Source organism: Cupressus sempervirens, chromosome 10, assembly GCF_028749045.1.
Source record: "Cupressus sempervirens isolate cs-2001-9-10 chromosome 10, ASM2874904v1, whole genome shotgun sequence".
NCBI lineage: Eukaryota > Viridiplantae > Streptophyta > Pinopsida > Cupressales > Cupressaceae > Cupressus > Cupressus sempervirens.
The window spans coordinates 547262917-547288410 of record NC_143127.1 but is presented as its reverse complement, the minus strand read 5'-3'; positions in this window follow the sequence as shown (position 1 = coordinate 547288410).

The following is a 25494-nucleotide window of genomic DNA, read 5'->3' as shown; positions in this document are numbered from 1 at the left end:
TGAATAGATTTATTAAATAGTCAGTCACTTCATTGGTGAGTATCTCTAGAATGCCCATGACTAGTACTCCTACTACTGCTGAGGTTCAAGCACTTATCTCCTAGCTTCAGGAAGATAGGCATTTTGGCCAGATTGGTAAAGAATGGAGTGATAAGCTTAAATCAAAGGGGATCTCCATTATAGAACAAATTAGAAATGTTATCTTAAGGCTATAAAAAAGGAAAGATAACATTTCATCTAATAGAAATACCCTAGCTATGAAGAGGACTAAAAGTGATGCTTCTGTGTCCTTGTTGAAGATGATTATTCAAATGAAATCAAAGGAAGCTATCAAAGCTAAGATTTTTCCCAAAGGAGATGAGCCTTTGTTCAAATGGTTACAAATCATGTAGTTCAAGTCATAAATGATCTTGGAGGTAGAGAAAAGTCTAAAGGAGATCGAAGAGAAGGTAAAGAAAGATCAGGATAGATATTATGAACTCCTAAAAGGACTACACACAAATTCACATACTAGTGGGCAAGGAAAATGAGTAATTAGAGTCACTATTATGCAAAAAAATTTCTCAAATTTTATAGATAGCCTGACAAGCATATCTCTAGGGCACCAAAATAGTGTCTAAGCTTCAAAAACTTGGTGGGTACATACATGTGGCCATGGAGGAATTGCAAGATAGACTAAATGCCATCAAAGATTTGGCTAGGGAACACTCTAGATGGCTCTTGAGATATACTAATGTACATGTACACAAACATGAAGAGTTGATTCTAATTATTGTTGCCACTAAGGCCTATAGGGAATAAGCAAAGAAAGGAAAGAAGGCAAAGCAATTCATATTCCGCCCTTTCCATTTTTATTTTGTAATCTTTGTAGTAGACAACCTAGCTCTTTGCCGTTTGTCAATTTTGAGAAGATGAATTGGTTAAACTTCCTTTGTAATAGTCATCTCAGAAATCCTATATGTATGATAATGAAAGATAAATAAAAGGTTGCCAAATTTTTGGTATGAAAGACTTGAAGTTGTAGAGTCAATCGAATGGTATTTTTGTATCAATCATTTTTTGTTCCATTTGAAATAGTTATTATTAGTTTTTTTTTTCTCTTTAACTAGAATTGAAGCAAGGAATAAATAGAGTTTTACTTCCCCTATTTTAATATAGTGAGTTGAACGTGGTAGGAATTGTCACTTAAAATTCAAAAGAGATTCATTAGATTTTTCATTCAATATAATTTTCTCCATTATGTAGTTCCCAGATAAGATGATTAATCTCAGTACATGATATTTATGAATTCATAAGATGTGTGAGTTCACTAGATTTGAATAACCCTTAAAGCATTACTTCTCACCTAAGTTGAATTTTTTATAGGTTTGACTTAGTTTTTCCTCTCCTATTCTCTAGTTAAGAACATACCCTATTTAGGTTTAGGAATAAACAAAATTCATTGCAAATTCATAATAGGGAGCTATACCTAACAATTTAGAGGAAAGTAAATCTTCAAGAGGTCACTTTCCAAACTATTGTAAATAGAATTTGTTCATAGATTAGGGAATTTGTGAATCAGAATTGGAAAGAAAAAATTTGTTGACCAACAATATTTAATGTGATTAACCAAAATTAACTTATTTGTAGAAACATAAAGAAAATAACATGACTACATATGACACAAGGATTTAATGTGGAAACCCAATTTGGGAAAAATCACCAATTGCAACTGGTTACTATTTTTCACTCTTCTGAAGTGAGCCCTGTTAGGAGCCAACCCCATTAAAGTTTACAAAACACACTATTAGGTGTGATCCTATTAAAGGATTTAATCATCCTATTAGGAGTGACCTTGTTAGAGGTCTTTAGACACTTCAATCTAGAAATTCCACATTGTTATAGGATTTGGAAAATATTTTTTAAGCTAACACTGTTAAGAGATTTGATATACTGCTACAATTATTAGAGAGTAACAATTATATAACTTGATTGTTAATGCAACTATATTGCTGATTTTAGATCATTGTTCTGGTTTGAATACTTGATCCACCTTGATTGGATATAACTTTTTAGCTTGGTCAACTCAAGATACTCTACTATCCTTCCAATTTACTTCCTTGGTTTATCTTTTCAATCCTATGTTTCTCTCATTCAATCCCACAACTTGAGATTATACTTATATCTTTTTCTTAGTCAAGTCAGCTTGAATACACTTAAAAATATTCAATTTTCAACCCTTAAGTTAGCTAGACTTAATAGACAAATTCGTTAGACTAAATATATTGATTCAAGAAAATCCTTTGTTAGTTGACCGAACTCGGCCAATCCTAACTCAAAAAGACTTTCTTCATACTTCTTTTTTTAATTGCCTGAACTCACTTAATAATTCATCCTAAACTAAATTCCTTTGGTAATCAAGTAAGCTCAGATAACATTGGTTGTATGCCAACTTATCTTTGGTGCCTGAGTGAGCTTGGCAAATATTATCTTTGAACTTTATTATCTTTGAAATGCTTGATAGAGACTAGAAACTGTCTTCATCACCCGAGTGAGCTTGACAAACACTGGAAACTATCTTCATTGCCTAAGTAAGCTCAGAAGACACTAACTCATAAAAACTTGACATTTTGTGTAACATCAAATATAATATATAATTGAACAATTATTTCCAATAGTGCCAACCCTTATTAGGAATTATGGAAGATAGCTCAACCCACTACCCAAATAGCTTCAAGGTTAAGATCAATGAACCCACTATCCAAATGATCTATGTATTATTCCTTGTAAAACACTAAAAATGAATTGTACTTCCTTTCTCTATCGTATAAGCTAGACCTCTACTCCTTTTGATCTTGTAACCAGATCACAAGACTCACATCCAATAATCCCTTGGATCCCTTACTCACATGCACCAAACACTCTTCTCCTTTTTGCACTTTGCACTTCATACAATGATCATAATACTCATACTCTCATTACAAAAAATGAAAACCCCTTTCCTTTATATCATAATTTCAAACTAATTCCTTGAGTTGGCCTTCAGGCCTTTCCAATTAATTGTAATAAGATAATAAATTAATTACAATTACAATAACACCGTTGGCTCACAGTCTATACAAAACTTCACACATGTGACACTAGGGCTTGCATAATCACTGACATCACCAAAAGACTATCCTCTATCACTGGTTGACTATGCATCTATTAATTGCATCTTAGATGTAAGATAGAAAACAAACATCAAGAACTACTTTCCCAATACTTTGTTTCTATATTTCTCTCAGTAAATTAGGTACAACTTTCATATGTCTTCAACTTACGTGCTACACATTGAACCACATAATCAAATAATATCAAACATGTCCATGACTACACATCCCTAGACAATCAAATCTTGTCTATACAACTACAATCTCTCTCTATTACTTTGCCAGTCTTTGAAGACTTAATGCTATGTTGACATCAATGAAAATACAGTCATGAATGCAACATGCGAATACTCTCCAATGCATAGGATACTCCCCAAAAGTAGTTGTTAGCATGGATTCTGATGATACTAAATTGGGGGAGTATCTTGAGCATTGGAGTGTATTATATGTTGCATTCATGACTGTGTTTGTCATTGATGTCAACATAACATGGTTTCTATAAAGATTAGCAGAGTAGTAGGACAATGATATTAATGGTATAGATAGTGGTTTAAATTTCTAGTCATGCATAGGTATGGACATGTACAACATAATGTCATGATGATGTGGTTAATTGCACAGAGCTTGAGCTACTTGAGTCAATGATGCATAGAAGTTGTACCTAATTTACAGAGAGAAGTTTAGAGATAAAGTATTAGGAAAGAAGTTCCTAATATTTGTTTGCTAGATTACATCTAAGATGTTGTAAGAAGATGCATAGTTTGGTAGTGACAGATGATAGTCAGGTGATGACATCAGTGAGTGTGCAAGTCTTAGTATCACACATGTGAAGTTTTGTATAGACTGTGAGCTGAAAATACCATTTTAATTACAAATTAATTAATTGTCTTATTTTAATTAATTGGAAAAGCTTCAATGCTGACTCAAGGAATTATTATGAAGATATGGTATAGAGGAAATATGTTTTCCTCTATTGAAAGGGATATAGCGAATGTTTAAAGTAGGGTGATTAGTACAAGAAGTGCAAAGTGAGAAAATGAGTAGAGTGTTCGCTGAATGTGTGTAAGCAATCCAAGGGATTATTTTATGCGTAGTTCATGATTTGGTTACAAGACTTGAAAAACAAAAAGTTTGGTTGATAGGACAGAGATAGAGGAAGAAAGTACAATTTAGTTCTATTATTCTACAAGGAATAATATAGAGATCATTTGGATAGTGGGTTCATTGGTCTTATCCTCAAGAATAATATATAGATCATTTGGACAGTGGGTTCATTGGTCTTATCCTCAAAGTTTTTTGGGCAGTCAGTCCAACTATCTTCCACAACTCCTAACAGGGTTGGCACAACTCCTAATAAGATTGGTAATAAGGATACAAAGTCTCCTAATAGGGAATCATATGTATTGAATATTGTAATAGAATCCTACCAGGGTCTATTCTCTAACAAGGAATATTTATATTAGTACATCATCTTTTGGGTATCATCCCCACCAGGGTTTTCACTCTGATCAAGGGTTTCCCTAGTTAATATATTTGGTGTTATTGTGTATGAGTATCTTGTTATTGTGTATGAGGATCTTGTTGTGGTTTCAATTTACATTACTCATATGGTTAAGATTATTTAAATTTTTTATTGATGATATTAATTGTATGACTAATTCACCCCCACCATCTCAATTATATCAGTAGACTATATATTCTAACAATTGATAATAGAACATCAGGTCCTTGAATGATAAGCTTAAAAACTTTAGGAGATTGATGGTGAATCTTTTTAGAAATGATAGTCCTAGATTTGGTGGAACCAACTATGATAGTTGGAAGGAGAAGATGAAGACTCATATATTGTGCATGGGTCTAGGATATTGGCTCTTGACAAAAAGTTAGAAGACAATCATTAAAGAAGAAAACCTTGAAGGCTACAATGAAGAAGAGAGATATCTATTCATGTGCAACATGAGAGTAAGAGAAACCCTACTAAGAACTCTTCCAGAGAATGAATATAGTTAGGTAAATTCATTTGCAACATCTCATGAAATTTGGAAAGCATTAGAATCTACTTTTTGAGGTGTTGATGATGCAAAGAGAATAGATTATAGAATTGGATATGTGAATTTCAAGATGCTAGAATGATAGAAGATGAATATGTAAGAATTTATATTGATAGAGTATCATAAATGGTTGCAGGAATTTGGTCTCATGCTGGAACCAAAGAAGATGATAAAGTCATATGGAAGATCTTGAAAAGTTTCACACCACCATTCAATCCTATAGCACAAATGATTCAGCCAGTGATGCCTTGCACCAAGGACTTCATTAAGGAAAAATTACTTGGAAGATTAGAATCAACAGAAGCATATTTGAGACTATCTGGAGAACTTGCAAGAGTCAAAACAACTTTCAGTTCCCTAAACATTCAAACTAATTTGACAAGAAGTTCAAGCACCCATGGAGATTTTTCTAGCAATAGTAGAGCTAATGAAGACAAGAATGAGGAAGGAATAGCCCTTCTGGTCATTAAATTTTAGAATTATAATGAATTTGGTGATTAAGAATATCTAAATATTCTAAAAGAGAAAAGAAGTATAAGGGAAGGTTTAGCTCTAGAAGAGATAGAGATAGAGATTGTTAGTAATCAAATGAAAATGAAGAATTTGATTAGAAAGGTCAAAGTGAAAGTGATGATGAATTAGGATTTATGGCTATCAAAGAAGATTATCTTGCTAGAGAAATTAGAGAAGAAAGAGCTCTAGTTACCCAAGTTGAAAAGAAGCCGAATTGTATAATTGATAATGGTTGTTCACATCACATGACTAGTGATATGAATAATTTTCCTAAGTTCAAGAATCATGATGGAGGAATTGTTAGAGTTTGTAAAAATGTATCCTGTCATATAACTAGAATTGGATCCATTACTCTTGATGGTAAAACTAACATTGACGATATCTATTTTGTTGATGGATTGAAGCATAACTTGTCGAGTGCTGGAAAGTTGGTCTACAAAGGTTATTAGTTGCAGTTTACTGAGAAGACCTGCACTATCAAAGACAAAGATGGTAAGATGATTGAAACTAGCATTAGATTGAGAGGTAATGTTTTTCTATTGAATCCTATTGATATGAAATGTTTGGTAGCTAAAGTGGATAATATTTGGTTGTGGCATAGAAGATTCTATCACATAAAATTTGATAATATTGAAGTTAGTAGCACTTTTGCAGTCAGAGACTTCCCTAAGATTGTTAAGCCTACTAATACTATGTGTAAGGAATGTATTTTGGCTAAGTAGAAAAAAGTATCATTCCCTAGCAAGAAGTTCAATACTATAGAGAAGATGGAGATCATTCACACATATATGAGTGGTCCTTCTAGAACAAGAGGATTCCATGGTGAAAGGTATTTTATCACTTTTGTTGATGATTTCACTAGAATGATGTGGGTAGCATTTCTTAAAGATAAATATGAAGCTTTTGAGAAGTTCAAGATATTTAAGAATAGGGCTAAGAATGAATATGGTGTTAAGATTAAGTGTTTGAGACCTAATAGAGGAGGAGAATTCACCTCTAGAGAATTTAACATATTCTATGAGGAAAATGAAATCACAAGACAACTATCTGCACCTAGAGCACCTGAGCAAAATGGGATTGCTGAGAGAAGAAATAAATATATAGTAGAAGAAGCTAGAGTGATGTGATTTGTGAATGATATTTCTAAAAAATTCTAGAGTGAAGTAGTGAATACAATAGTATATACTTTGAACATAGTACAGATTAGAAAAGGTATGGACAAGACACCTTATGAACTATGGTTTGGAAATTCACCATCAGCCAAATACTTTAGGATATTTGGGAGAAAATGTTTTATTAAGAGAGATAATGAAATTGGTAAGTTTGATCCAAGAAGTGAAAAAGGTATGTTTCTTGGCTATTCATTGAAAAGTAAGGCTTATAAATGTTTCAACTATATAACTAAGACAATAGTTGAATGCACAAATGTAAGGATTAATGAGAAGTTTGGAACTAAAGAAAAGATGGTAGATTATAATTTAGAGGATGAAGAGGATAACTAGTCTAGGGGCACCCTAAACATTTCTATAAAAATTCAATTTAAAGACTCTTTTGAATCCTTAGGATTAGTTAGGAATGATGGCTATTCATTTTGACCCATTTGTGAGACCTAGTTCCAAGATTGGTACACTATAAGCCCTTGGTCAACTATGGTCAAAGGTTTCAAATAGCCTAGAATAGAAATGATTATATTTCATTTTTTTTCATTCTATTATGTATGTTGGATTGGTTAACACCAACTTCAGTTGTTAGGAGCAAAAGTTACACTAAAATTGCAAAAGTTGTTAAAAAGTTGTCAAGTAACTTTTAGCAACTTTTTGCAAAAGTTGTATTTTGAATCCCCAATGGTCATATCTATTTAAAAAGGTTTTTATAACCATTTTGAAGGCTTACATAGCCCTTGTAGGTAGGTTATAGACATACAATGTATAATTTTTCTTTAAATCAATGAAATATATTATGTTTTATGCTAACTCTAGTGCTGTAGCAAGCTGTACAGATGCCCTCTGAGACACACGTATGAAACTCTAACATGGTTGGATATCCTAGTGAATAATATTTCATTATAACTTGTAATGAGTTTCTAATTCATTTTGAAACTCCAGATATCCTAAATTTATTGATTGTTATCCTAGTTTTGCATCTTTACTTAGGGTTTCATCAATTTTCTCTAATATCTTAAGATTCCACCATGAGAATTTAAGGAACCTGGGTAGAATCCAAGTTAGAACAATATATTTTAAGATTATTTTTGTTTTAGGAAAAAAGGGGCAGACATGAGAGAGAAACTTGATGCCCTAGGCATGAAAGATCCATGTACATACTAGGAATCCATAGTAGCATCTTCCATAACTCAAGATAGGTAAGGTTTCAAGACCTAGGATTTGGTTTGTGATCATATCATGTGAGCCTCCTCATGTTAAAATTTTTGGAATAGAGTTTTGATCAATATTTTTGTTACTTACTCTGTTATCAAAGGCTTAATTGCTTGGTTACACCAAGCGAGATTTCAAGTTTTACTTGCATTGTTCTCAACTTGGGATCCTAGTGCCTTGGCCTATTATATAAACCCCAAAAGGGTATTTGAATATATGATTCATTTCTTGTGTTGCTTGGAGATTTCTAGAGTTAAATCAAGTTTCCATTTTTGGAAGGGCTACAAGCCTTACCTTAGGTTTGTGATGTAGTGCCTCTCGTGTTTGCAGTCTATACCTTGTCTATTTTGATTCGAGAGATACTTGTTACTCTTATTTTTTATGTACTTTGAGATGACTTGAGGGTCAGATGTTATACTTTGATTCAATATCATAGATGCTTTACTGCTATGCTATTCAGTTTATCATATCTATATGTTGATGCTATTTTGATATGACAATAGATCTATGATGATATCTGGTTATATGGTTTATTTGGGCATAATTGTTGGTTATATTATCTATTGGATTTTATGCTATGGTGATTTACTACATTCTTCTATGTTTATGCTTTCTGCGAATGTGAGTGATGTAAATGGATTAAATAGGTATTTTAATACATGTTGCTTCGACTATGATATTATATACAATTACACATGATCATGTGTTTTAGTGTGCAAGAATTATATTCTTGGCAGTGGCACATGGAGATAGTGATTCAATTGTTCATATTTTACCAATTTCATCCCTGTATGGTCAACGTATCCCTATTTTAATTGTTTAAATCTAAACCTTTCGGTGATTAGTAAATCCAAACTCATCTGCATTGTGTGATTAGACCAGTGAGCATGTCTGTGCATTTAGAGGTTCACTTTGTAGCAAAAGTGTTAAGTGATTTTTCTGTGAGTTTGAGTTTTTAGGTTTTAAATCTTTTTAGATTTAATTTCTGGCAGCTTTGCCTTAGGTGATCTTCCGTGGTACTTCTGGAAGTTGTGATCTTCAAGGTTGGGTTGGGAATTTGCATGCCTATGAGCACTCATCGTTGGATGAGCATGGGTAGGGTAGGTTAGCATATGGAGGGGGCTTCTATCTTTGCAATCCAGTGCCTATTTCTTGAGGGTTGGCATGCATAAGCTTTGTAATCAAGTGATAATTAAATCTAAACATTGGGTGGTAATAAACTTAAAGATATTAAAATGATTTGGGATGTGCTCCTTCCATTGGGAAGTGGAGAGCTTCCATTACCACTTGGGCTTGTCGATGCCAAGTGACTCTCCATGATGTCAACCCCTACATAGTAGCCCTGAGATGTCTGACCAGGACCTATAGTTATGCATTGTCTTTATCTTGGATTCAATCATCATACTTCTTGGTGTGAGTGTTAGCCATGGATGTTTGCTTTGTGTGTGGTTGTGGTTGGTTCGTTATCTCCATTAGCATGACAAGTGTGGACCTACGGGTGCGACGTGGTTGGGAGGAATAGCTACCTACACCACTGCTAGGGACCAATGTATAGAGATGGTCTATTGTCCTAGTGTGACCATTGCTAGATGTGTTCACTTGGTACTTTAGGTTCTAGAGTACACTTTCTTGTGATTTATTCTTTCATTGGGATGTTTGTGTATCATGTTAGATGATCTTAGTTTTGATGCATTCCTTATTATGATGTTTAATATATGATAGATGATGTATCTACCAATAGGATTGTCTTATGCTTTTCCCTAGCATGTTAGATTTCCTTTGCTTTTGTAGCATGTTTAGTAGTGACATTTTCATTATGAAAGTACAGATGATTCAATCGATAGCTTATGAATGTTATGTGCGAGGATGGCTAGGGCCCACGATGGTCTGATGACGCTATTATGGTTGGGAGGAACCATGTACTTAGTTTGGTTATTTTTATCATTGAGATTTTATTTATGTTTTAATGCAATGTTTCTTTTAGTATACTACGATGTTTCTTTCTGTTCTTCCCTTTCTATTGATTAGACGGTTAGACTTTGCTTCCAATTTTTTATCTTTTAGCTTTGATTTAAATGTTCTCACCTCGAAATGTGGATTTGGTATTCCCTAGTGTGGAGGAACTTTGTTTCATAGTTTTCTTAGCTTTTTATAACTTTTTTTGTGTGAGTTTTGATTCGAGTTCTCATGTGAGATTGCAGGTCTTCGTGTGAGGATGTAAGTCTTCACACGAGGATGCAAGTCTTTGTGGTGAGGATGCAAGTCTTTGCACGAGCATGTGCACTTCTTTGCACGAGAATGCATCTCTTCATGTGAGAATGCATCTCTTTGCGAAAAATTCTGTATTTTTGCGCAAAAAATAGGGGCTATTTAGGCTTGTCGAGAAAAAGTTTGGAAGTTGGTTTTGGATACCCTTTTGGTTTTTTCACCTTCCTAGTTCAAAATAGATTTCCTAAGGGGTTTAAAATATATCGTTTAAGTATAAGTTTCCTTATACTTAAGGTATATTTTAATAAATGCAACGATTCATTTGAGATCAATTCTAGACCTCTATGGGCTAAGATAAAGATTCTAGGAAATTTCAGGGCTTCAAAAATTTAGACTTGGCCAAATTTTAGGGCTTCAAGATTTTAGCCTTAGCCAATTTTTAGGAATCTTCTTTTGTCTTTCAACTTGGTTGATCTCTTATGGTTTATTGGTTATGTTTTAGTTAGTGGTGACATTTGGAGATCTGTTGGTGTTGGTTGTTTGTTAGTCTTCTATTGTAGTCTTTTGATCTATGTTGGTTGTTACCATGTACACTTACACTTGGTTTTTTTTAAAAAAAATTCTTGTTATATTTCATCCTTGTTCCAAGGATCTCTGGGTAGGGCATTACATCTGGTATCAGAGCCCATGTTGCAACATTGGGATCTCTGTGTTATGCTTCCACTATGGTTTTAGTTGATGCTGCGTATTGCTATATTTGTTTTATTATTTGATATGTCGTTGGTTTATGGTTCTAACTCTTATGCTCATGATTGGATTGTTTTGACCCTCTCTTATTGTTCCTTTAGTGATGCCTCCTACACATAGACCTGGTGGCTATGGTGGTACCCATAGTGGTAACCATAGAAATGAACACTGAGAAGAGGAACATTAGGAAGGAGGGGGAGAAAAGGATAACAATGCTAATCGGAATCTCTTGGGGGCATTGATGCTAGTGCTTCAGGAAATTCTTACTCAAATGGGCCCTTGTGTTGAGGAGTGCTAGCATGATCAGGAGTGGGAAGAGGGATCTCATCATGGAGAGTCCCACCATTTAGAGGATAGAGAGGAGGAACATGAGCGTGAATGTGAACATTCTCATACACCACCTGGTGGAAGAAGGCACTAATGGAGGCGCAATGGCCAAGATGATTTTGATCTCACACAGATCAAGATGATGCAAGAACTTCAAAGGTCCAACATAAAGGGGTGTTGTTTCTCATTACTACCTTATGGGAGCAACATAAATGCCTGTTGTGTGATCATGTAGTTGAGGGAACATGGTTCCATTTGGTGGGGTGAAGAGAGTGAAAGACTTGGTATCAATGTTGCAGATCTCACCTGGGAGATCTTCAAGGAAAGGTTTAGAGAGAAGTTTCTATCACCACAGTATCATGAAGCTCACATTGATGAATTCCATGAGCTTAAATAGGGCTTTATGAAAGTTGATCAGTATGAGAAGAAGTTCCTTGGTTTGAAATAGTATTTGAGCTATAGGCATGATGATGCACTCATAACCCAACATTTTGTGAGAGGTCTCAGAGACTCCATCATTGGTGATGTACATGCTCATCAACTAAGGATAGTTGCTTTGGCCATTGAGAAGGCAAGGACCATCAAGAGCAATTTGGCTAGGGGATACAGTGGTAAATATGGTTTTCAGAACCAAGATGCTCAGAATTTGGGATAGGATGCTCAGTTCACTTAGTCCTTATAGAAGGGCCAGACCTAGTTAGCACCCTCTAAGGGTGGAAAATGTCGTAATTTTCAAAGAGGGTTTTGGTCCAAGAGTGGATAGGATTCTAGTACATTAGGAAAGAAAGGAGATAACCAAAATTGAGGACAAAAATTTGAGCAGGATCATCCTCCTCAAAGCAGTCAGCAGAATTCTAACAAGGGTAGTGCACCTTACTCTAGTGCTACTCAGGGTGGTCATGGAATAGGTTCCAATTTTTTAGGGAACTATTACTCTTGTGGCCAGCCTGGCCATAAATCTTATGATTGTTCAATTAAGCCATCTAGTGGACCTAGTAAGGGCACAACAAGATCTAAGCCTATTGTAGGAGATGTGGGTAGGAATCATAGAGTCTTTGTGGTAGTTGATAACCGTCAAGCTGAGCATCAAGGTACAATAGTTGAGGCTATAGGTATGTTGCATGGTATTTCTACTTTAGTTTTGTTTGACTCTGGTGCTTCCAATTCTTTCATTTCACCATCTCTTGTTCAACAATGTGGGCTAGTGGCAATGCGTCAGGTTGATAGCTGGCAGGTGGAGTTAGCCATAGGTTCTAAGGTGGCTGTCGACTCGTTGTTTAGGAGTTGTTGTTTGAATTTGGGAAACTTCACCACCATAGTGGATCTACAGATTCTACCTCTAGGATATTATGACATTATTTTGGGCATGGATTGGTTAGCCACCCATTAGGCAAATATCGATTGCCATCGTAAGGTGGTACAGTGTGTTGATGACACAGGTGGGTAGATGGAACTTTTGGGAGTTCAGAGACCAATTTCACTTCGTATGATCTTAGCTAATTAGCTAAAGCAAAGAGTGCGAAAGGGTTGCCAGTTGTTTCTTATGTCTCTCAGTGATCTTGAGGAAGCTGAAATCCATATGGTAGCACTTGATGATCACCCACTCCTTTGTGAGTATGCAGATGTGTTTCCTGATGAGATTCTAGGTATGCCACCATAGCGTAACATTGATTTTTGGATCGATCTTGTACTAGGAGAAGAGCTGATTTCATGAGCTCCTTACTGCATGACTACTAAGGAGTTGAGTGAGCTAAAATTGTAGTTGGACAAATTGTTGGCCAAGCTCCATATTCATCCTAATGTAATCCCATGGGGTGCACTAGTCATCTTCGTGAAGAAGAAGGATGGTTTGTTGCATTTGTGCATCGATTACCCCATTTGAATAAGGTGACGGTGAAGAATCATTATCCTTTGCCGAGGATAGATGATTTTTTTGATTAGATGAAGGGAGCATGAGTATTCTCAAAGATTGATCTAAAGTTGGGATACCATCAGCTTCATATCTAGGAGGCTAATATTCATCAAACAACTTTTCATACACGGTATGGGCATTATGAGTTCATGGTTGTAACCTTTGGGGTAACCAATGCACCATAAGTGTTTATGAGTTTGATGAATGGTGTATTTTTAATTTACCTTGATTAGTGTGTCATTGTATTCCTAGATGACATACTGATCTATTCAAAGATTGAGGAGGAGCATGAAGTCCATTTACATTAGGTTTTGCAATGTTTGAGAGACCATCGGTTGTATGGAAACTTGAGTAAATTTGGGTTCTTCCAGTTTGAGGTGAAGTATTTGGGACACATTATCACTGGTGATGGAGTTGCAGTGGACCCAAAAAAGATTCTTGCTATCATGGATTGGCTAGCACCCACTAATGTCTCAGAAGTTCATAGTTTCATAGGATTGGTGGGTAACTACGGTCACTTCGTGAAGGATTTCTCATGAGCAGCCCATCCCATCACTTCTCTTTAGAGGAAATAGAAGAAGTATGTTTGGTTAGACTAGTGTGAGGTAGAATTTAATGCTCTGAAGGAGTTCTTGACTAGTGCATCAATCCTTGCAATGATTAATCTTGTAGTTGATTTCATTGTTTGCATAGATGCTTTGTTGGAAGGCGTGGGTGCAGTGTTAATGCAGGATGGTCGAGTGATTGCTTTTGAGTCTAGAAAACTCAAGGACCATGAGCTTAACTACCCCACTCATGATTTGGAACTCATGGCCATAGCGCATGCCCTTGTCCATTGGAGGCATTTTCTTTTGGGACACAAGTTTGAGTTGTATAGTGATCATAGGAGCTTGCAGTATATCTTTACTCAACAAAACCTTAATGCATGACAGTGTCATTGGATGGAGTTCTTGTGTGAGTATGACTTTGATGTTCATTACATTAAAGGGAAGGAGAATGTCATCGTAGATGCTTTGAGTAGAGGGTGACATGAGGTATCAATGATGTCATTGGGAGTGGATTTGCGAGGTTACATCTTTGAGGCGTTGCCTAGTGACACTTGGTATCAGAAGGTGAGGGTGGAGATCGAGTTTGGACATACCCTTGAGGGGAGATTTTCAGGTTATGTGCTTGAGTTAGATGGACTATTGTGTCACATGGGGCATATCTATGTACCCATGCTGGGTGATCTTCATACCTTGGTTTTGTCAAAAGTACATCATGCATCGTATTTTGCACATCTTGGTGTTAAGAAGATGCATGCTGATCTCAAATAGCTATACTTTTGGGTAGGAATGAGGCACGATGTTGCTGATTTTATTGCTAGATGCCTTGAGTGCCAGAGAGTGAAGGTAGAGCATCAGCATCTGATGGGTCTTTTGTAGGCACATACCATTCCAGAATGGAAGTGGGATATGATATCTATTGATTTTATCATAGGGTTGCCTATGTCATCATAGAGACATGATTGTATCATGGTGACAGTGGACAAGTTGTCCAAGGTAGCATATTTTTCACTCATGAGAGCATCCTACACAACTTCTTCTATAGCACATGTTTTCTTGGAGGATATTTTTTGTTTGCATGGGATTCCTCATTGGATCATTTTAGATAGAGATCCAGTGTTTACTTCTGCACTGTGGACATCTCTCCAACATGCTTTGGGTGTGCAACTCAATTTTAGTTTGGCTTATCATCCAAAGACTGATGGTTAGATTGAGAGAGTGAATTAGGTTCTGGAGGATATGCTTTGAATGTATGTTATGGATAGGTAGGTGAAGCAGGAGGACTATTTGTACCTTGTTGAGTTTGTATACAACAATGGTTATCATAGTTCTCTTGGCATGTCACCTTTTTAGGCCTTGTATGGTAGACCATGTTCGTACCCCTTTGATTTGGGATCATTTGGAGGACCGGGTTCTTTTGGGTCTAGAGATGCTTCAGGATATCAAGCAGTAGGTTGTTCACATTAGGGAGCATTTGGTTACTGCTTAGGATAGGCAAAAGAAGTATGCTGATGCCCATAGGTTGGATCGTCACTTCGTTGTTGGTGATAGGGTGTTTCTGAGAGTGCGATCGAGGAAGAGCCCCATCCATTATGGGAAAGGCTCTAAGTTGGCACCACATTTTGTTGGACCTTTTGAGATCCTCTAGAGGATTGGTCCTATTGCATATTGACTAGCATTGCCATCTAGCCTATCGTGTATCCATGATGTTTTCCATGTTTCTATTTTGCGATAGTATATTCTAGATGTGACCCATGTTGTTGATTGGGATGCTTTACAGGTAGTGGATGGGCAGCTTACTTTGGAGCCCATTCATATCCTACAACAATGGAGGCTAAACTTACGAGGTTGGGACATAGAGCAGGTAAGGGTCCAATATGACCTAAGCAATGAGACCTCTGTGACTTTGGAAGATGCTATACAATTGAGGGGATTGTACCCCTACATTTTTGTTAGCTTCTAGGAGTAAGCCTATGCTAGTGGGGAGGATGTAGTGCCTCTCGTATTTGCACTCTATACCTTGTCTATTTTGATTCAAGAGATACTTGTTACTCTTATTGTTTATGTACTTTGAGATGACCTGAGGGTCAGATGTTATACTTTGATTTAGTATCATAGATGCTTTACTACTATGCTATTCAATTTATCATATCTTCATGTCGATGCTATTTTGATATGACAGTAGATCTATGATGATATCTATTATATGGTTTATTTGGGCATAATTTTTGGTTATGTTATGTGATGGATTTTATGCTATGGTGAGTTACTGCATTCTTGTATGTTTACACTTTCTATGAATGTGAGTGATGTAAATGGATTAAATAGGTATTTTAATACATGTTGCTTCAGCTATGATATTATATACAATTGCACTTGATCATGTATTTTAGTGTGTAGGAATTATATCCCTGGCAGTGGCACATGGAGATAGTGATTCAGCTGTTCATATTTTACCAATGTTGTCCCTGTATGGTCGATGTATCCTTTTTTAATTGTTTAAATCTAAACCTTTCGATGATTAGTAAATTCAAACTCATCTGCATTATGTGATTAGACCAGTGAGCATGTCTATGCATATAGAGGTCAGCTCTATCATGAAAGTGTAAGTGATTTTTTTGTGAGTTTGGGTTTTTAGGTTTTAAATCTTTTTGGATTTAATTTCTAGCAGCTTTGCCTTAGGTGAATTTCCATTACAGATAATAACCTATTTTCATTTGGGTCGATTTAGAGTTTAGCTACTCCAGCTGGCTAGTTTCCAGAATCGACTATTCACTTGAAAATTGAATAAGTATTGGAAAAGTGAATTCATTATTCACTTCTCACATTTTAGAAATAGAATTTGAGAGAAAATTTGAGAAATCCTCTTTTGAAGGATTGGCTTTTTGTTCATTCTAGGAGCTGTGAGCATGGGAATTTTGTGAGATTAGTCTCAATGGATCCAGCTCGGGAAGACCTTACTTTGTCGTCACTTTCAGTAGACTCAGCGGGGTATTTGTTTTATTTGGTTGTTTTCAGTATTTGCCCCTTTGTTGATAGGTAGGTCTTTCTTATTTTATTGCTTTTTCTTCATTTCAGCTTCCATTTTTGGTAGCAGTATGTTAGGAGGTTGAGAACTAGTGTTCCCCTTTTTTTTTGTATGCTAGTTCTGCCCGATTGGTCAAGTATGAACATTTTCCCTATTTTTGAAATGGGGGTTTGGGTTTTTGAGCCGTTATGCTAGCCATTTTTGCATACGGTATCCAATTTAAGTTATTGTTGGATTTTTGGGATTTTAGCACCCAATGGCCAAATGGGTTTTAATTTCAAAATTTTTCCAAAATTTGGAGTTTTTACCTCATTTTGTGTGTTGCCCTATTTTCTCAAGTTTTCTCAACACAATGTGGTTCGTGGACCTGGATGATCCATTTGGATATCTGTTAGACCACTTTTGCATCTTGTGGTTGCATTGGGATGCATGTAGCATCTGTCATCCTAATTTTGTTTTTTGGTTGATTGACTTTGTGTTTGGGTTCTCATCCAGTCCTTGTGTTGATCTTTGTGATGGTTGTGCACCATGCATGAGTACATCTGTTGGGTGGCCTGTGGGGCTTGATCTTTTGTGGTACTTTGAAAAGTTGTGATCTTCAAGGTTTGGTTGGGAATTTGCATGTCGATGGGCACTCTGCATTGGATGAGTATGGGTAGGGTATCATAGCATATGGAGGGGGCTTCTATCTCTGCAACTCGGTGCCTATTTTTTTAGGGTTGGGATGCAAAAGCTTTGTAATCAAGTGATAATTAAATCTAAACATTGGGTGGTAATAAACTTAAAGATATTAAAATGATTCAGGATGTGCTCCTTCCATTGGGAAGTGGAGAGTTGCCAATACCAGGTTGGGCTTGTCAATGCCAAGTGACTCTCCATCATGTCAACCCCTACATAGTAGCCCTCTGAGATGTCTGACTAGGACCTATAGTTATGCATTGTCTTTGTCTTGAATTTAGTCATCATACTTCTTGGCATGAGTGTTAGCCATGGATGTTTTCTTTTTGTGTGGTTGTGGTTGGTTCATTATCTCCATCAGCACGGTGGGTGTGGACCTATGGGTACCACATGGTTGGGAGGTGTAGCCACCTACAACACTGCTAGGGACCAATGTACAAAGATAGTCTATTGTCCTAGTGTGACCATTGCTAGATGTGTTCACTTGGTACTTCGGGTTCTAGAGTATGCTTTCTTATGATTTATGCTTTCATTGGGATGTTTGTGTATCATGTTAGATGATCTTAGTTTTGATGCATTCCTTATTATGATGTTTAGCATATGATAGATGATGTATCTGCCAGTAGGATTATCTTATGCTTTTTCCTAGCATGTTAGATTTCCTTTGCTTTTGTAGCATGTTTAGTAGTGACATTTCCATTATGAAAGTACCAATGATTCTATCAATATCTTGGGAATGTTATGCACAGGGGATGGCTAGGGCCCATGATGGTCTGATGAAGCTATTATGGTTGGGAGGAACCACGTACTTAGTTTGGTTATTTTTCGCATTGTGACGCTATTTATGTTTTAATGCAATGTTTCTTTCAGTACACTGTGATGTTTCTTTCTATTCTTCCCTTGCTATTGATTAGATGGTTAGACTTTGCTTCCAGTTTTCCATCTTTTAGCTTTGATTTGAGTGTTCTCGCCTTGAAATGTGGAACTGGTACTCCTCGGTGTGGAGGAAATTTTTTTCATAGTTTCCTTATCTTTTTATAACTTCTTTTTGTGTGTGTGCTGATTTGAGTTCTCACGCGAGATTGCAAGTCTTCGTGTGAGGATACAAGTCTTCATGGCGAGGATGCAAGTCTTCATGCGAGCCTGTGCACTTCTTCACATGAGAATGCATCTCTTCACATGAAATTTTGTAGTTGTAATTTTTGCATGAAAACAAGGGCTATTTAGGCTTGTCAAGAAAAAGTTTAGAAGTTGGTTTTGGATACCCTTTTGGTTTTTTCACCTTCCTAGTTCAAAAAAGATTTCCTAAGGGGTTTAAAATATATTGTTTAAGTATACATTTCCTTATACTTAAGATATATTTTAATATATGCGATGATTCATTTGAGATAGGTTCCAGACCTCTACAGGCTAAGATAAAGATTCTAGGAAATTTCAAGGCTTTAGAAATTCAGACTTAGCCAAATTTTAGGGCTTCAGGATTTCAGCCTTAGCCAATTTTCATGAATCCACTTTTGTCTTTCAACTTGGTTGATTTCTTATGGTTTATTAGTTATGTTTTGGTCAGTGGTGACATTTGGAGATCCATTGGTGTTGGTTGTTTGTTAGTCTTCCATTGTAGTCTTTTGATTTGTGTAGGTTGTTACCATGTACACTTACACTTGGTTTAAAAAAAATAAAAATTCTTGCTATATTTCATCCTTGTTCAAAGGATCTCTAGGCAAGGTGTTACATGTGAAGCAACTCCTAAGGAAATTTTGCATTGTTTGAATCAAATGCTTAATTCATGTTTCTTAGGACCTAAATAGACCATGTTTGTTCTCTAGAGTCACCCCTAGTTCTTGTATGTGTTTGGGGAGTTTTGTGTCAAAATACACCTTTCAATGCCCACAAGAGAAACTAGAGATTAGTTGTGTTGTGATAGGTTTTCCTTGTGGTTAGGATTACCTAGGAGTGTTTTTGGGTTGTAATAACCTCATCCATCTTGTTGAGCACTTGTGATAATAGTTTGGGGCATTTTGGCTTGAAAGGACACTATTTGCATCGTTCCTTTAGTGAAGAGGATTCTAGGAACCTTGATCGAACCCACTACTAGTTCCATTGCATCAAGTGGTATCAAAGCATGGATCTTAATGAGAAAGATGAAGAAATCCCTACTAGGGTAACAAATGATGAATTAGAAAAAATAATGAGAGAACAAAGAGCAACCAATGCTGCTCTTACAAAGAGGGTAAAAGAACTTGAAGGCAAGTTGAATAAGGAGAAGGGTGCATAGTCTGAAGAAGATTAGAAAAAAGAAGTTCAAGATATTGAATAAGATGGTGAAGCACCTACTGAACAAAGGCCTCTCTTGAATTCTCTCAATTCCATGGAGAAAAGAACTATGGAGGGGAGGTTGGAATTGATAACTTTCAATGGTAAAATGAATGCCAAAATAGCATTAGATTGGATTGAAGTCCTAACTAGCTTCTTTGAGTGTGAAGACATCCCAGAGAAGTAGAGGGTAAAGATGGAAAAATCCAAGTTGCAGGGAGCAGCCCTAACTTGCTGTAACTTCATCTAGATAGAGAGGGTGAAGAAAGAAAGAAATATAATCTCATCATGGGATAGAATGATGGCATTAGTCATAGAGACTTATGTGCCTAATGACTATGGAGTTCAACTTCATAGGAGGAATCAAAGCTTGAAGTAGAAGGATGTAGACATAAGTTCTTATATTGAATAATTCTTGAAACTATGCATGAAGATATATGTAGTAGAAGATGAAGAGGAGAAACTCGCTAGATACATGAATGGTTTGAAAGTACCCATTCAAGAAGAGTTAAGCTTGCATATTCCTACTTCAGTAAACAAATTCTATCAATTGGAAATAAAGGTGGAAGAAAAATGGAATAGAAAACAAGATCAAAACAAGGGCAAGGGTAATGAAAACAAATCTTTTAAAAGTAAGAATAACTCATGGAACAAGGGGCAGTATAGCAAAAACAAGGCTATTCTTCAAAATTTTGAGGACAAGGATCAAAATGAGTCAAACTCCAAAGGGAACTATAGCGGAGGAAAAACCTTTAATAGAGGTAGAGGTGGTAGAGGAAATGGCCCTATCAAGTGCTTTAACTATAACCAGTTGGGACATCATATAAGTAGATTCCCTAAGGAAAGAAATAATAGTAATCAAGGGGAAAGGAGAACACAAGTGGTCTAAGAAGACTATTCAAAACTTGAGGTTGAAGAACGAGTAGTCTTGATGATGAGACAAACTTTCTTGTAGGTTCCACATACTCAAGAGCCACCCCAAAGGAACAACTTGTTCAAGATAATGGTAAACTGTCAAGGAAAGGTATGTAATTTACTTGTTGATTCTGGGTCTACAGAGAATCTAGTTTCTAAAGAAATGGTGCAGAAATTAGGACTAAAGAAAACACCACACCCTTTCCCTTACAATGTATCATGGCTTACTAAAGGACAACAAACCTTGGTGATTGAAAAAACTAATGTAGAGTTTCTCTTGGTGATTTTAAAGACAAAGTCTTATGTGACATAGTTGAAATGGATGCTTGCCATCGCTTTCTAGGGAGACCATGTCAGTATGATGTGGATGCTACCTATAGTGGTAGGAAAAGTAGTCATACAATCATGAGAGATGGAAAAACTTTCACAATGAAACATTTACCTAATCAAAAATTAGAAAATGAGAAGGAAACCAAAAGGATTGTGATAGGGAGAAGGAAATGATAAAAACCATAGATGAATCAGAAGAGGAAGGTCTCATACTAATTATGAAGCCTAAGCATGGTGAGAAATCTAATAAGAAGCCACCCATACCAGTAGAAGTCAAATATTTGCTAGGAAAATACAATGATGTCATGGAAAGTGACATGCCCTCTTCCCTCCCGCCCCTTAGAGACATTACTGATCAAATTGATTTCATACTAGGATCCTCATTTCCAAACAAGGCACCCTACAAGATGACTCCAAATTAGAATTCAAAGATTGCAAAAAAATTCAAGGAAATGTTTTCCAAAGGTTTAATTCAAATTTTTTTAAGCCCTTGTGTAGTACCCTCTTTCTTAGCACCTAAAAAGGATAGAACTTGGAGGTTATGCACTGATAGTAGAGCTATAAACAAAATCACTATTAGGTATAGGTTTCCTATGCCTAAGAGTGAAGACCTAGTTGATCAACTTGGAAATGCTTCCTATTTTTCTAAAATAGATTTTAAATTAGGATATCACCAAATAAGGATCATACCTAGAGATGAGTGGAAGACAACCTTTAAAATAAATGAAGGACTATTTGGGTGGCTTGTAATGCCATTTGGACTAAGTAATTCTCCAAGTACATTCATGAGACTTATGAATGAAATTTTTATTGACTTTATTAGCGAATTTGCTATTGTTTACCTTGATGATATTCTCATCTTTAGTAGTAGCAAGGAAGAACATTTGAACCATTTGGAGCAAGTCTTGAGAGGACTTCATGAGCACAAGCTGATCATCAATTTGGAGAAATGCACATTCATGTAGAGGGAATTGAGCTTTTTAGGATTTGTTATATCTCAAGGAATTCTAAAGATGGATCTAAGCAAAGTGGAAGTAATCATCAATTGACCACCTCTTAAAAAACAAAGTGATTTTTAGAATTTTCATGGTTCGGCAACATTTTATAGAAATTTTATAAAGAACTTCAGTCATATTTGTACTCCCATGCTTGACACAATCAAAGGTGGTAAGAAGACTAAATTTTTGCGGACTAATGAGGCCAAAAATGCTTTTGAGTACTTGAAGAATAGAGTGGCTCAATGCCCTATTCTAACCTTACTTGATTTTAGGAAGGTGTTTGCTATTGAAATTGATAATAGTAACTTAGTGATTGGTGCTATTATAAGCCAAGAGAAAAAACCTATTGCTTTCTTCTCTAAAAAGTTAAATGATGCAACTTAAAAATAATCAACTTATGACCTTGAATTGTATGTAGTAGTGTAGGCTCTTAAAAATTGAGGAATTACCTTTTGCTAAAGGAATTTTTTGTTTACACTGACAACCATGCATTAAGTTTTTTTGAATTCTCAGGAAAAATTGAGTGTTAGACATATCAAATAGATGGAGCAGCTGCAAGCATACACCTTCAAATTGAAGCACAAGAAAGGTCAAGCAAATAAAGTGGATGATGCTCTCAGTAGAAGGGTTGGCCTCATTGAATAATTTAAACTATATAGCATTGGGATTGATACCCTCAAACATCTTTACATAGGAGATCCAAATTTTGCAGAAGCATTTAAGATTTGTTCTAAACTTATAGGGAGATATCACACTGATTTCTCTGAATACATCATTCAAAATGATCTTTTGTTCAAAGGTTCTCAACTCTATATTCCAAGGTGTTCCATGAGACTGAACATCATCAACGAGAAGCATTATGGTGGCATGGGAAGCTATTTTGGCATTGATAAAACATCTAATCAGATCAAGAGAAGTTTATACTAGCCTAAAATGTCTAATGACATCAAGAAATTTGTGGAAAGTTGCACTATATGTCAGCAAGCTAAGGGCATGTCCACAAATTAAAGGTTTAATCAACCTTTTTCAATGCCTACTAGACCTTGGGAGTCCATTCCAATGGATTTTGTCATAGGACTTCCTAGAAGAAAACAAGGATTTGAGAGTGTATGTGTTGTTGTGGATAGGTTCAGAAAAATGGTGCATTTTGTTCCATGCAAAAGTACCAAGGATGCCTCACACATTTCTCATCCTTTCTTTAAAGAAATTGTAAGAATTCATGGCTTAATAAAAACAATTGTTTTAGATAGGGATGCAAAGTTCCAAGGTCATTTTTGGCATACACTTCACAAGAAATTGGGCACAAATCTGACCTATAGCTTTGCATATCACCCACAAACTGATGGCCAATTAGAAGTGGTGAATAGGTCACTTGGAAATCTCCTTAGGTGCGTAGCCAACAAATACAATTAGAGTTGGGATTTTTTACTCCCTCAAGTAAAATTTACTTTTAATGACTCCTTGAATAGATCCATTGAAAAAACACCATTTCAAATAGTCTATGGTCTACACCCTAGAGGTCCATTAGATTTGATAGACCTACCATCAAAATTTAAGTTAAGTACTTAGGGAGAAGACTTGGAAAAACTCATCAACCAAGTCCAAGAAGAGGTAAAGAATAGACTACAAAAAACAATTCAACACAATAAGGAACATGCAGATAAAAGAAGGAGAGAAGTTCACTTTTAGATTGAAGATAAAGTTTGGGCATATCTTAGGAAGGAGAGATTACCAAAAGGAAGATATTCTACATGAAGATAGTTTTCCCATGCACAATATTGCATAAGATGGGAGAAAAATCTTATGAAATAACCTTGCCCCCTACTTTTTCTATTTCCCCAATATTTAATGCTTTTGACCTAACTCTCTATAAAGTTGATGTAGATTATGATGTATCATGTATCCTTGCAATTCAAAAAATGTTGATACATTAGACTTTGTCACAAATATTCCTCCTAGAAAACTATTCAATTGGAGAAGATTATAGAATCAAAGGTCCTTAGGAAGACTAGGACTAAAACATACATGCAATATCTTTTGAAATGGAAATTCTTACTAGATATTGATGCTACTTAGATGATTGAAGAATAAATCCTTCAACATGGCACTACCATTGATCAACTTGACTTAAGTGGGAACTTGAGCTCTAAAGTTCATGGGGAGTATGGTGTAGAGGCACCATAAAAAATTCTATAAAAATGTAATTTCAAGACTCTTTTGAAGTCTTTTGAATTGTTAGGATTAGTTAGGAATGGTGGCTATTCATTTTGACCCATTTGTGAGAGCTAGTTCCAAGATTGGCACACTATAAGCCCTTGGTCAACTATGGTCAAAGGTGTAAAATAGCCTAGAATGATAGGATATATTAGTTTTTCATGTTTTTACATGTTACCTATGTTGGAATGGTTAAAACCAACTTTAGTTGTTACGAGAAAAAGTTGCACTAAAATTATAAAAGTTGCTAAAAAGTTGTCAAGCAACTTTTAGCAAAAGTTGTATTTTGAATCCCCAATGGTCATATCTATTTCAAAATGGTTTTATAACCATTAGAAATGTCTACATATCCTTGTAGTTAGGTGGTAGGCATACAATTTATACTTTTTCTTCAAATCAATAAAATATACTAAGTTTTCTACCAATTCTAGTGTTGTAGCAAGTTGTAAGGACGCCCTCTAACACACACATATAGAAATATGACATGGTTGGATATCCTGGTGAATAAAATTTCATTTTCACTTGGAATGAGTTTTTAATTCATTGTAAAAATCTAGATATCCTAAATTTACTGACTGTTATCCAAATTTTGCATCTTTACCTAGGGTTTCATCAGTTTTCTCTAATATATTAAGGTTCCACATTGGAAATTTAACAACCTTGGGTGGAATCCAAGTTAGAACAATGTATTTTAAGATTATTTTTGTTTTAGGACAAAAGAGGTAGATATGAGATAGAAACTTGATTCCCTAAGCATGTAAGATCCATGTGCATGCTAGGAATCCATAGTAGCATCTTCCATAACTCAAGATAGGGAAGGTTTCAAGGCCTAGGATTTAGTTTGCGATCATGTCATGTGAGACCTCTCATGTTTCAATTGTTGGAATATAATTTTGATCAAGATTTTTGGTACTTCCTTTGTTATTGGAGGTCTACTTGCCTGGTTACATTGAGTGAGATTTCAAGTTTTACATGCATCATTCTCAACTTGGGATCCTAGTGGCTTGGCATGTTGCATACACCCCAAAAGGGTATCTAAATATATTTTTCATTCTTTGGGCTGTTTGGAGATTTCTGGAGTTAAATCAAGTTTTCAGTTTTGGAAGGGCTATAAGCCTTGCCTTAGGTTTGTGAAGCAACTCCTAAGGAAATGTTGCATTGTTTGAATCAAATTCTTGATTAATGTTTCTTAGGACCTAAATAGAACAT